Genomic DNA, 12,688 nt, shown 5'->3' on the forward strand with positions numbered 1-12,688 from the left:
AAGTCACCAACTTGTGGCCACAGAAAGGGGACCGTTTCCACGGTAACGCAATACACCTAGGCCAGGGTTAAGCACACTGATAGCTCCCCGCCGGTCACCCCTCTGTCCACACTATGAGCAAAAACCCCACCCTTGTCGTGGGCACACAAAGCTCACCAGTGTCCTCCTTGCCTCAGGAGTCGTGTGTCTCCTGTGGTGTGTCTTGTGTGTCTCTGGTGTGTGTCTGATTAAAAAGTCAACGACCTTGTATATATCTCCAAGTGCTGAACACGAGCTGTCCATCATATCATCATATAGCTCCATCTTTCAGTTTCCAAGGCAACTCACAGTCTTTCTGTCACCCTGCTGCTGAATTAGCACACAAGCTGTTCACTCCCCCCCCTCTCTCATTTAAAGGAACAGTCCACATTAGAATAACCCTTCAGATCTCGTCACAATCTAAACATAGCTACAAGACCTGTGTTATATTCGCAAATTCTTAAGAAAGTTTTGTTTTTAGAATCTCAGCTGACGGTGACAATTGCAAAATCATCCAAAATTTCATGGACGTACATGCATGTGTAAGTCACGTGAACCTATTCCTGCTCCCATTTTACCGCAGATCGGCCTTGTTTCCGAGGCTCCGCCCCCAGCTCTGATGACATAAATTACAGTCCTGACTTTCCTTCAGTTCAGTGTTGAAGCGGGTCGGCGGCGGCGGCGGATCGTCTGTAGGATCCGGATTAGGAGACGACCATCACCCCCAGAGTCGGGAATCCGGGTGAGGGTTCACTGTCCGGGCGTGAAAACAAGTTCTCATCGGTGAGTACTGAGGCCGGTCCCGAGTGTGGACGTCTGATGTAAGGTAATGCACCCAGTTAACTTCCCCGATCAGGCGGCCTCTCTGCGCTTGCTGGACAGAACCTGCCGGGGTCGGTCTGAGTTGTGGGACCTTCACAACATACCGACTGAGATGAGCCGCCGCTCAGCCCCTCTTGCCCTGGTCCTGGGAGCGCGATGGGGTGGTGATACCGAGACTCCACTCATCCATTGTGGTTTATCCCGGGAACTTTACCTTCGTCACCCGGCCCCGTATCGGGTCCAAACTTCACCTGGATCGATAGCCGGTGTCTACAATGGAACAGCTTCTGCACTGCTGAAGTCCTGTAGAGCTGGAGCTGGCAGCAGATTTATTGCACCTCGAAGGGGTTAAAACAGCAAATGGTATTTTAGTTTGACCATTACAGAATGGCAGAGTGTTCAGTGTTCATTGTGGTCATAAGGAAACTCAGAGCATGTGATGTTGAGAATGTAACTTCCTTTTTCGTTTAGTTCTGGTGGGCCTCTTCCTCAGTCTCCAGGGAAACAGCCCACCACAGCTTCAAGGAGTGTTGAAGATCTTTATCACTCTACACAGCCCTATAGCAGAAATTCAGAGGCCACAGGATCCAGTGTGGATTCGAGGATGTTTTGAGCATTTGCTGTATGGAATATATAATGTCTGTGCAGGAACGAACAAATGACTAATGAATGTTGGGATTGTATTCATGCAAATCTTTTTTAGAATGTCACAAACATCTTGTAATCGGTCAATATTTGTGAATCAAAAAAAGAGAGAAAAATCTCTATACTCTGTTTCCAGGGCTATATTTACCATTTAATATTGAAATATATTTTTCCTGTTCCACTACGGGAAAAGTGGCGGCTAAGTTATTTGGTGTAGATTCCACTCAATAATCAATAATATGCCCGGAGACAAGATGAAATGTATCCGGGGACATTTTATAAATCACGGAACGAAAGTCAGCTCTATCCCCGTCCAGACAACCGTCCTTCTGGTTACAGTTCTGTCATGGGTTGGTGTAGGAGTGCTTTTTTTATTTTGAACTGTGAGTAGCTGAGACACTGCAGCACATTAGCGGTAGAAAAGAGCTCTGGGAGTTCTGGGCCATTCGTTATCATCCTGGGATGAGGAGTCCAGGAACATGGAATTTCCAGTGATTGGTGTTCGCCCGATCTTGTTGCTTCTAAAGATGGCACTGGATATTCCTCCTTCAGCGATGAAGCAGACGCCTCGGACAGATAGGCACGGGTTGCAAGGAATTCTGATTACTGTGTGAGACAGGGGAAGGATGTGTGATCATCTTGGGTGAGTTGGGACCCTGTGATGATGTGTCCGGGTTTATCTCACAAGTTTTGATACATATATAACGGACCCGTCGTTCAAGCTGCCCAGGAGTATGAGGTGATGCGTTAGTATTAATGTTCTGTGCTCAGATGTTTGGTTCTGGAGTTCCTTTGGAAGCAAAGAAGGGGATAAGATGCCATTGCTTCCCTCACAGGGAGAGGTAGTGAGTTAATGGGTAGTTCCGTGTTTGCAGCAGTAAATCCGGGGTTTAGTGTTCAATCCGTGTTTGGAAAGTCTCTCTCACTGTCCCCTACAGGCAGCTAGTGGGAGTCAAATAGAAACTCCAGAACGAGAAGCTAAAGACAGTCGCATCGAAATTACAGAAGTACCCGCATTACAGTGGTATACAGGGAATTACAGAGGCATGAGAGGAGAAATTGGCTAGAATTGATGAGAAATGATGGAAAATTGCAGGGCAGCAATTTGTAGGCAAGGTTGTAAAAACTAAAAAAGGCAACAAAAGTTGTTAAAAAAGTAAAGGCAGTATACAAAATTAAACGAGCCAGTAACATTAAAGACGTTCCTAAACGTTTCTTCAGATACATAATGTGTAAAAGAGAAGTTCAGCTGGATATCAGAACGCTGCAAACTGAGGATATAGTAAATTGAGACAAGGAATGGAGGACGGACTGAAGAAGTATTTTGTACTGATCTTCATGGAGGAACTCAGTAGCAGTATATTGGAAGTTCAGGGGGCATCAAGTGTATGAAGTTACCAGAACCAGAGAGAGGTTTCCTGGGAAACTGAAAGGTCTGACATTAGATATATCACCTGGACCTGATGGCGGGTACCCCAGAATGTGGTCTCAGGGTACTTCGAGACCCGTCAGAAAATAGGCCGTAGTCTTGTCTGACAAAACTGATGGGGTTCTTTGAAGAAATTACAAGCAGGATAGACAAAGGGGAATCGGTTGATGCTGAGTATCTGGAATTTCAGAATGTCATTGTTACGGTTCAACACGTAAGGTTGCTTAACAAGCTACGAGATCACGGTATTACAAGAAAGATTCAAACATTGATAAAGCACAGGGTTCTGCGTTGGGACCGATTATTTTACGTCATATGCTAATGACGATGGAATTGATGGCTTTGTTGCAAAGTTTGCAGATAGAACGAAGATAGGTAGAGGAGCAAGCGGTTTTGAGGAATTAGAAAGTCTACAGAAGGACTTACACAGTTAGGAAACTGGGCAAGGAAATGGAATAATGTGTCGAGAAATGTATGGTCATGCACTTTGGTAGACGAATGAAAGGGTTAGTTATTTTCTAAGTACAAAAGAAAACTGAGGTGCAAAGGGATTTAGGGGTCGCTGTGCAGGATTCCCTGAAGGTTAATTTACAGGTTGAGTAGGTGGTGAGGAAGGGAAATGCGATGTCAGCATTCATCTCAACAGGACTAGAATATAAAGCAACGATGTAAAGTTGAATCTGTATAAAGCACTGCTGAGGCAGCACTTGGAGTATTCTGAGCAGGTCTGGGCCTTTTAACTTTGAAAGGAATGTGGTGATACTGCAGAGGGTTCAAAGAGTGTTCGCAAAAGCGATTCCACAATTGAATGGCTTGTCATGTGAACCGCATTTGATGGCTCTGGGCCAGTGCTCACTGGAATTCAGTTGAATCAGTGGTGACTTTATTGAAACCTATCGAATGGTGAAAAGCTTTGATAGAGTTGATGTAGGGATAATGTTTCCTCTGGTGGGATACAATACGAGCGGATGACCCTATTTCAGAATAGAGTGGCCCCTAATAGAATATGGCGAGCAGGGATTTCTTTTACCAGAGAATGTTGAATCTGTGGAAGTTTGTTTGTTTGTTTTTTTTTTTGCCACAGACAGCTATGAAGGGCAGATCTTTATATATATTTAAGGCAGAGGTTGATTGGCTCTTGAATGGCGAGGGCATTGAAGGATTTGATGAGACGGCAGGAGATTGGGAATGTGAGGAAAATTGGATCAGCCATGATGAAAGTGCGGAGCAGACTCGATGGGCCAAACGGCCTAATTCTGCTTCTATATCGTATGGTTGTATGGAGATAGGACATAACTTAGAACATAGAATAGTACATCACGGGAACACGCTCTTTAGAATCAAACCTGGAATCATTTTCCTGAACCTCCTTTTAACCCTCTCCATTTCAATCATCCTTTCTCATGTTAGGGCCCCAAACCTGCGCACAATACTCTCAGTGCTGCCTTATCAGGGCTCTATAAATTCTCAACAGTACATCCTTCTTTTTATATTATAGTCCTCTTGAAATGAATGCAAATATCCCATTTGCCTTCTTCACCACCGACTCAGCCTGTAGGGAAATCTGCACAAGCACTCCCAAGTCTCTTTAAGCCTTGGCAGTTTTTTTTTATTTTTGAAATTTTGGCCCAACGTACTGACGTGCAATGAAAATATTGTTTTGCATACCATCCATACAGATCAATAGCGTACAACAAAACATTGAGGTGATATAGGGTAAGTGGAGCTACAGAGTGTAACAAAGCATCATTGTTTCAGAGAAACCAAAGTGCACTTTGGCATACGGTGCAAGGTCATAGCAAGTTACATTGTGAGGTTAAGGTGCATCTTATCTAGCTGGGGTCCATTCAGTTTGCTTATGGCAGCCGAATGGAAACTGTCCTTGACTCTGGTGATTTGTGTTTTCCATTGGGTGTTTAGTCTTCGTCCCAGGTGGAAAGCGAGAATGGCCAGGACTGTGAGGTTATTCTGCCTGCTTCACTGAAACAACAAGAAGTTCATACACAGCTCATGGCGGGCAGTCTGGTTTTCGCAATGTCTACGGCTCTCTACAGTTCCTGGCAGTCATGAGTAAAGTAGTAGCAGCACGAACGCGTAAAGTATCCAGTTGGGATACTTTCAATGATATGTTGATGAAATTTAGTAAAGGGTTTATAATTTATAAAGGAAGTACAGTTCGTCACAGCATTGTGGGCCGAAGGGCATGTATTGTGTTGTAGGTTTTCTATGTTCTATGTACACCACTCGCTGTTAGATGTGCGGACGATGTCTGAGGTTTCCGGATAGTAAACACAAAGTGCACTGCAGATGCTGTCGTCCAATCAACACGTACAACACGCTGGAGGAACTCAGCAGGTCGGGCAGCATCCGTGGAAACGGGCAGTCAACGTTTCGGGTCGAGACCCTTCGTCAGGACTGAAGAAGGAGGTGGCAGGGGCCCTATAAAGAAGGTGGGGAAAGATGTGAAGGAGAAGGCTTGTAGGTAGCAGGTGAAAAAACAATCAGAGGGAAGATCAAGGGGTAGGGGAGGGGAAGCAGGGAGGGGATAGGCAGTAAAGGTGAAGAAGGAATGTAAGGGGAAAGCACTATGGGTAGCAGAAGAAGGCAGAATTATGAGAGAGGTGATAGGCAGCTAGTAGAGGAGACAGAGTTAACGTAGGATGGAGAAGGGAGAGGGAGGTAATTACCGGAAGTAGAGGAGGCCATGTAGGGACATATCCGAATGGGAATTTGAAGCAGAGTCGAAGTGGGTGGCAACCGGGAGATCCTGTCTGTTGGGACGGGCAGGATTCCGGGGTCGGTGAGTAGCAGATTCAGCTGTGTGACCCTGTGAGGTTGGGTCCAAGTACAATGCACCCGGGGATGAAGCTGCTCAGGGGTTTTCAGGTGTTGAGCCGGTATTTATTTTCGAAGGCTAGATGTTTGCTTCTGGAGTCCCTTTGAAATTAATGACTGCTAATCTGGGGAGAGGATGAGTTTCCATTCCATCCCTCTCAGATAGAGGCTGAGAGTAAATGGGCTGTTCCGTGTTTGCAACAGAAATAGACCCGTGAGTTTGGTGTTCAAACTGTGTGTGGAAATCCACCCCGCCCCCACTGTCCCCTGTCTCTCAGTCGGTGGAAAACAGGAAGAACCTCAAAATGCAGGAGATGCAGAGGAAAAATGGGAAATTGTTGACAATTTTAGATTCTTCATTTCAAAATGGCTGCAGTGCTAATGTGTCACAATGGCACTCACAGCATATGATATCGAGTTTGTTATTTCACTTTTCGGTTAAGTTTGGAGTGCCATTTCCTCCGTTTCCAGGGTAACAGCGCACCAGAGCTGCAGGAAGTGTTGAACATATTCATGGCTCTGTGGTCATCGCAGAGCACGGGTAACAGAGTGATGGTGGGAGGAAGGGATGCCGTGAGCATTGACTGTACGGGATGTATTACACCAGGTCCGGAATGGACTCAGAACTAACAAAACGGTGGGATGCGGTGGCATTTACACAGCTTGGTGTTGGTGACATTTTGCAATCAGTTACAATCTGCGCAATAAAATGAAGAGGAAAAATCTACAGTTGTATGAAATTTAAAACAAGAAGGAGAAAATACAGGAAACGCTCCGCAGATCGCCACATTCCACATTCCACTCTCTGAGTGAAGCAGTGTCCCTCAGACTCCCCTTAAATAGTTCAATTTTCACCCTAAACCCACGCAACCAACCTAAGGGACGAACGGCAACATGCCTTCTCCCTATTTATACCATCATAGTTTGCTTATATCTAGCAGGGGTTCCCAACGGACCCTACGGATATTGTTAGGGATCCATGGTATAAAGAAGTTTGCGAACCCCTGTAACTCAGTTCCTTAAATACCAGCAACATGTTTGCCGAGGATGTATATTGTCGGCATTTCTCTCACATTAAATGTACCTTTGAAACCTCTGTCTGCCAGGGCTCCTGCTACGCTACGCTAGCCTGCCGCAAGGTCCGAGGGACACCTTGTCAGGCATTGGGTATTCATCCATCCTCATTCATGTCAACACAGCAAGCACCTGTTGTGCAATTTGTGTGCAGTCCATGGCCCGACTCACAGGTAAATATAGACTCAGAGAAGCTATTAAAAATCTCCCCATCTCTTTCGGCTCCATTGGTAGATGAGAACGCTGATCCTCAGGAGGAATGTTGTGACAGTTATTGGGGCGGTGAGAAAACCACAAGTTCTCTCAATGAATTATCCTGCCACCAAACTGTCTGTTATCCATGGAGATGTGCACATGTTGTTTACAAAGTTCTTGAGTGATTCTGGAATGAAAGGGTTGGTGTAGGAGTGGCTTTTAGTGTCTCTGGGCCTGTGCTCACTGGAAGGGCGGTGACTCTGGGGCCAGCAACCTCAATGCAATTCTGCGGTCTGAGTAGATTGGATGGGGACAAGATGCGTCCAACAAAAGGAGAGTCTGGGATCTGAGGTCATCATCTGAACCCATTCAATTGTATCTGAGGACCTCCCCTTCCATCATTCTGTCGGTATCAGGATCTGAATTGCACCTGTATCAATGCCGCGGGTTGATCGTAATTATACGTTACTTGCAGGCACAAGAATATGACAGAATCTTTAACCACTTAATGGGAACAAGAGTGAAATTCATGATTATCACCACAATGTATTGTGTGATGTCTTTTGTAAATAGCCCATAGTAGTCATTTAAAGCCGACAGGCAACATACAACAACCGGTTTTGATTTTGTAACAGCTTCTGCACTACTGGAAGTTCAGAGATGGAACGACCAGCAGATGTACTGGAGGCACCTCGGGACAGGGTTAAAACAGCCACTGAAATTTTAGCTTGCCCATTGAAAAATAGCTGAGAGCTCAGTATTAATCTTTGTCATAATGAAACTCACAGCATGTGAGGTTGAGTTCCTTATTTCATATTTTCAGTTGGTTCTGCTGAGTCACTTCCTCCATCACCAGGGTAACAGCCCAGCAGATCTCGTGACCCATAGCCCGGTTTCCTGAGCATTGAAAGCATCATCAGGTTCCAGTTCTGTTTGGGATGAGGGGGTGTTAACTTTAGAACTGGGAATAGCCAAGACACTGCAGCACCTGACCGACAAGAAAGAGTCCTGGGAGTGTTGGTGCTTGGGCTATAATCCTGGAATGGGGCTCCAGGATTATGGGACTGGCAGTGTTAGTGTTTGGCTCTGGCCCAGGTTTGTGCTTCTACAGATGAGGCTGGATGTTGCTCCTTCTGCAGTAAAGCAGGTTTCCGTTCGGGTTGTTTGATCGAGGTTGTAGAACATGAGTTATGATGAAAGGTTGAACAAACTCTGTGCTGTAGTGGAATTAATTTAAATTGGGTGTTCTGCACAAGTCAATTCCCCAGGAAACTTGCATCATTTCAATGTAAAACTTGGGTTGTTTCTCCAGAGTGGTGCAGACTGAGGTTTTCTCAATAAATTATCCTGCCACCAAATTGTCTGTTATACATGAAAATGTGCTCGTTAGAGTTGTTGTTTACAAGGTTCACAAGGGTGATTCGGGAATGAAACGTTTGGGGCATTTGGTGTCTGGGGCTGTTCTCAACGGAAGGCTGGTGACTCTGGGAACAGAAACCTCGATGAAATGCTGAGGGGTGGGTGGATCGGATGGGGACAAGGTGTTATGGGGACCGTGGCGGGTCTCATCAGCAAGAATGACGAGTCAGCATACAGAGCAGAGGTGCAGTGGCTAACGGACTGGTGCAGAGCCAACAACCTGTCTCTGAATGTGAACAAAACAAAGTAGATGGTTGTTGATTTCAGGAGAGCACGGAGCGACCACTCCCCGCTGAACATCGATGGCTCCTCAGTAGAGATCGTTAAGAGCACCAAATTTCTTGGTGTTCACCTGACAGAGAATCTCACCAGGTCCCTCAACACCAGCTCCATAGCAAAGAAAGCCCAGCAGCGTCTCAATAGACAGTAGACAGTAGGTGCAGGAGTAGGCCATTCTAGCCAGCACCGCCATTCTGATCATACACCATCAGTTCCCCGTTCCTGCCGTCTCCCCATATCCCTTGACCCCGCTATCTATAAGAGCTCTATCTAACTGTCTCTTGAATGCATCCAGAGACTTGGCCTCCACTGCCTTCTGAGGCAGAGCATTCCACATATCCACCACTCTGGGTGAATTAATTTATATTGTGTTTTCTACACACGTCCTTTTCCCAGGAACCTTGGATCACAACTTGGGTTGTCTCTCTAGAGCGGTGCAGGCTGGGCTGAGACTTGACGGACGTTTGTATGATTATGACTGGCAAAGGCAGAGTAGATACACAATATCTTTCTCCCAGAGTTGAAATGTCTAATGCCGGACGTCATGCATTTAAAATGAGCTCGTGTTGATTCATCGGAGGTGTGAGAGACAAGTTTTTTTCCCACAAAAAGTGGTGTAAGTGGAAGGTCCTGCCTGGGATAATGGGAACTTGTAAGAGATATTTAGATCGGCACGTGGACGTGAGGGAAATGGAAGGATTGTGGGAATTGTGTAGGCAGGATGAAGTAGTTTAGTTGGACAGGTGATTGGTTTGGCACAACATTGTGGGCCGAATGGCCTGTTCCTGTGCTGTACTGTTCTATGGTCTGTGTCTGCTATTGAGACGTTTTGGGTAACGGAGGCAAAAGGAGTGAGTGGGAGCAACAGGTCAGCTGGAGCCCAGTGTGGAGAATGTGAGATCACCCAGTTCTGTCGGAGAAACAGAAACACTGAGTGTGTTTAACTGGTGAGGGACTGAGGTGCAGTGGGTAGGGAGAGAAGTCTAAGGTACAGTGAATTTATTGTAAGAGCTATTTGGTATAAGTTGGTCCATCTCTCACATCTTCGTGCCCTTTCATGATCTCTCTCCCTCTCTCTCTCTGTCTCCATCTCTGGAGACAGATTGTGAATCTACTTCTATTATCAACCTCCTGATTCCCATGATAATCCCGACCATACCTCTTCTTTATCATCTTTAAGTTACTCTTCACTCTTCTCAGTTTTCTTGCATCCGCTGAACTTGATCCCACTATGGATGCTGTCCTCACCCGCATCACCTCCATTTCTAGTACGTCCGTGCTCACCTCTTCCCACCTCCCTCCTAGTGATGGAGTTCCTCTTGTCCTTATCTACCATGCCTTCAGCCCCTGCAACTTCCACCATCTCCAAAGAGATCTTTCAACTAAACATCACCCCACTCTGTTCTTTCAACAGGGATCACTCCCTCCACAATGGCCTTGTTCATTTATCCCACCTCACTAATCTCCCTCCAGCCACTTAGCCCTGCAAGCGGACTAAGCGCTACACCTACCTGTACATCCCCTCCCTCACCTCCATTCAGACACAAAACAGTCCTTCCAGGAGAGGCAACACTTCATCTGCATACGTGATGGGGTCGTCTATTGTGTCCGGTACTGCCAATGCGGCCTATTTTACATTGGTGAGATCCGCCATAAACTGGGAGACCGTTATGTCGGGCATCTGTGTATCATCTACCACAAGGGGGACTTTGCAGTGGCCAAACATTTTAATTCTGATTCCCATTCAGAGGTCTCGACCAAAGGCCTTCTCTCGTGCCAAGAACAGATCACCCAGAGGGTGGAGGAGCAGGATATATTCCATCTGGGTACCCTCCAACCTGATTGTATGAATATTGAATTCTCCTTCCAGTAAACAAATTCCGCCCCCCCACCCACTTCTCTATTCCCCACTCTGAACTTTCATTTCCGCTCACCAGCTCTTTACTTCCCCGTGGGTCCCCTCCTTCCCTTTCTCCTATTGACAATGCTCCAATTCTATATTCTTCAGCCCTTGACCCGCCCAACACTTGACTTCACCTCCCAGTTCGCCTCTTTCTCTTCCCCGATCTTTTTATTCAGATCACTTCCCCTCCTCCTCGGGAATGAAAAAAGGCTGGTGGTCCAAAATGTCGACTGTTTATTCTTATCCATAGATACTGCCTGTTGTGCTGAATTCCCCCAGATGTGTTGCTTTGGATTTCCAGCATCTGCAGGCTTTCTCGTGTTTGAAGTAATTATTTTGGCTTTGTTGAGATTATACCCGGAATATGGTGTAAAATCCCGCTCCCCATACTAACACGGGTGATACAGACCAAAGAACAAACTGCCGGAGGAACTCAGAGGGTCGGGCAGCATCTGTGGAGGGAAATGGACCGTCAACATTTCGGGCCGAGACTCTCCCTCTGGACTGAGAGTGAACGGGAAATAGTCAGAGAAAAGAGGTGAGGGGTGGGGATGGGGCAAGAGCTGGGGAGTGAGAGGTGGATCCTGGCGAGGGGGAGGTGGGAAGGTGGAAATAGTGACGGGGTGGGAGGCGAGTGATTGGGGCAATACGGGGCTGCAGAAGATATTTAATTGCATGATTATCGAAGAGGTTCGAGAGTATTTGTTATAGAGATTGACCAGACTGATTCCTGGAGAACCGTGTAGTCTCAGTGATGGTCTTCACATAAATCAGAGGCCGGCAGATGTGTGGAGACCGCAGGGATCGAGGAAATGAGGATCGTGGAGAAACAAGTGGCTGAGATGGGAGAGCAGTCGCCATCTTGTTGATGGTTTGAGGGGCTGAATGGCCACCGCCTGCTGTTTCTTACTTGACATTTCAGTGTTTCTGTGCAGTGAGGCTCAGGAGGAACGTAAATAGAAATTAGTGTTTAGAAACGTAGAAGTCGTTTCAATGAATCGTGCACATTTCCTCTTCGGGTGGGAATTGTGGATCTGACCGGGATGGGAATTGGACCCGTCACTCTGAGAACCGGGAGGTGGAGCCATGGGGACGGGGAAGATACAGAGGGAAAAATTAACAATGTAGCTCGGCTAAATATGAAATAATGTGTAAAATGCGGCACGTCGGTCGGACAGTGTGAGGGGGCGAGGAGCGGAGTCAGCGGTTCGGACGGGAGACCCTCCACCCATCGCTTGATCCACCTATCGCTCCCATTTCAAACGCAGATCTGCAGCATCTGCGCTTTTCGCTTCCGAGGCCCCGCCCCCACTCTCACAGTCTCCGGATGGGCGGTGGTTTTCGTTCCGTTCTCTGTTGAAGCGGATCGTCGGCGGGGAGCCGGTGGACCGATCACTGTCTGCGGGACAAATTGATCAAGTTCTCATCGGTCCGTATTGAGGCCGGTCACTAGGGGTGAACGCGACCGACAATTTCCCATCGGTGTGTATTTTAGCCGATCCCGGGGGAAGGGAACCTCATGTTGGGCAGAGTCCCGTTAACTTCCTCGAACTGGCGGCTTCGTCCCGCTTCCTGGACACAACCTGTCGTGGTCGGTCCGGGTTATGGGACCTTCACACCGAACCGCCTGAGATGAGCCGCCGCTCAGCCCCTGGTGTTCTGGTCCCAGGAGCGGGATGAGGTGGTGATGCCGAGACTGAACCCATCCATTAAGATGTGCCTGGTGAACTTTACCTCCATCATCGGATCCAAACTTCACCTGGATCGACGCCTGGTGTCGATAATTGTTTTAAATATTTCCTGCACACTGAAAGCGGCCGTTCGGCCCGTTGTGTTCTTGCAGACTCCAGGGATGAACAGAGTAATCGCGCCCTCGGGAGACTCCTCCACGTGTATGAGTAGTTCCATCTTTCCCCGTTCAGGCAGGACAGTGAGGTCCAGATCTCTCACGTCCTCTCGGGGGACTGGGAAGTTTATTTCCATCTTCTTTCCATTGCTACGAGTTGCCGAAATGCTGACAGTGTTCCCGATATTAATGCGAGAATTAAGTCTTGTTCATTTGTCTGAGT

The 12,688-nt window shown here is 47.1% G+C and overlaps 1 protein-coding gene across 1 annotated transcript in view; it reads left to right on the top strand.

Annotated features, from left to right (window-relative positions):
- Positions 1-690: 690 nt before the first annotated feature.
- LOC132389324 (NACHT, LRR and PYD domains-containing protein 3-like) overlaps positions 691-12,688 on the top strand; it is a gene marked incomplete at its 3' end in the record, with an annotated part of 35,617 nt that continues 23,619 nt past the window's right edge. The window contains exon 1 of the mRNA XM_059961842.1: positions 691-801. The remainder of the gene's footprint in view (positions 802-12,688) is intronic.

The sequence above is a fragment of the Hypanus sabinus genome, unplaced genomic scaffold, assembly GCF_030144855.1.
Source record: "Hypanus sabinus isolate sHypSab1 unplaced genomic scaffold, sHypSab1.hap1 scaffold_530, whole genome shotgun sequence".
NCBI classification, from domain to species: Eukaryota; Metazoa; Chordata; class Chondrichthyes; order Myliobatiformes; family Dasyatidae; genus Hypanus; species Hypanus sabinus.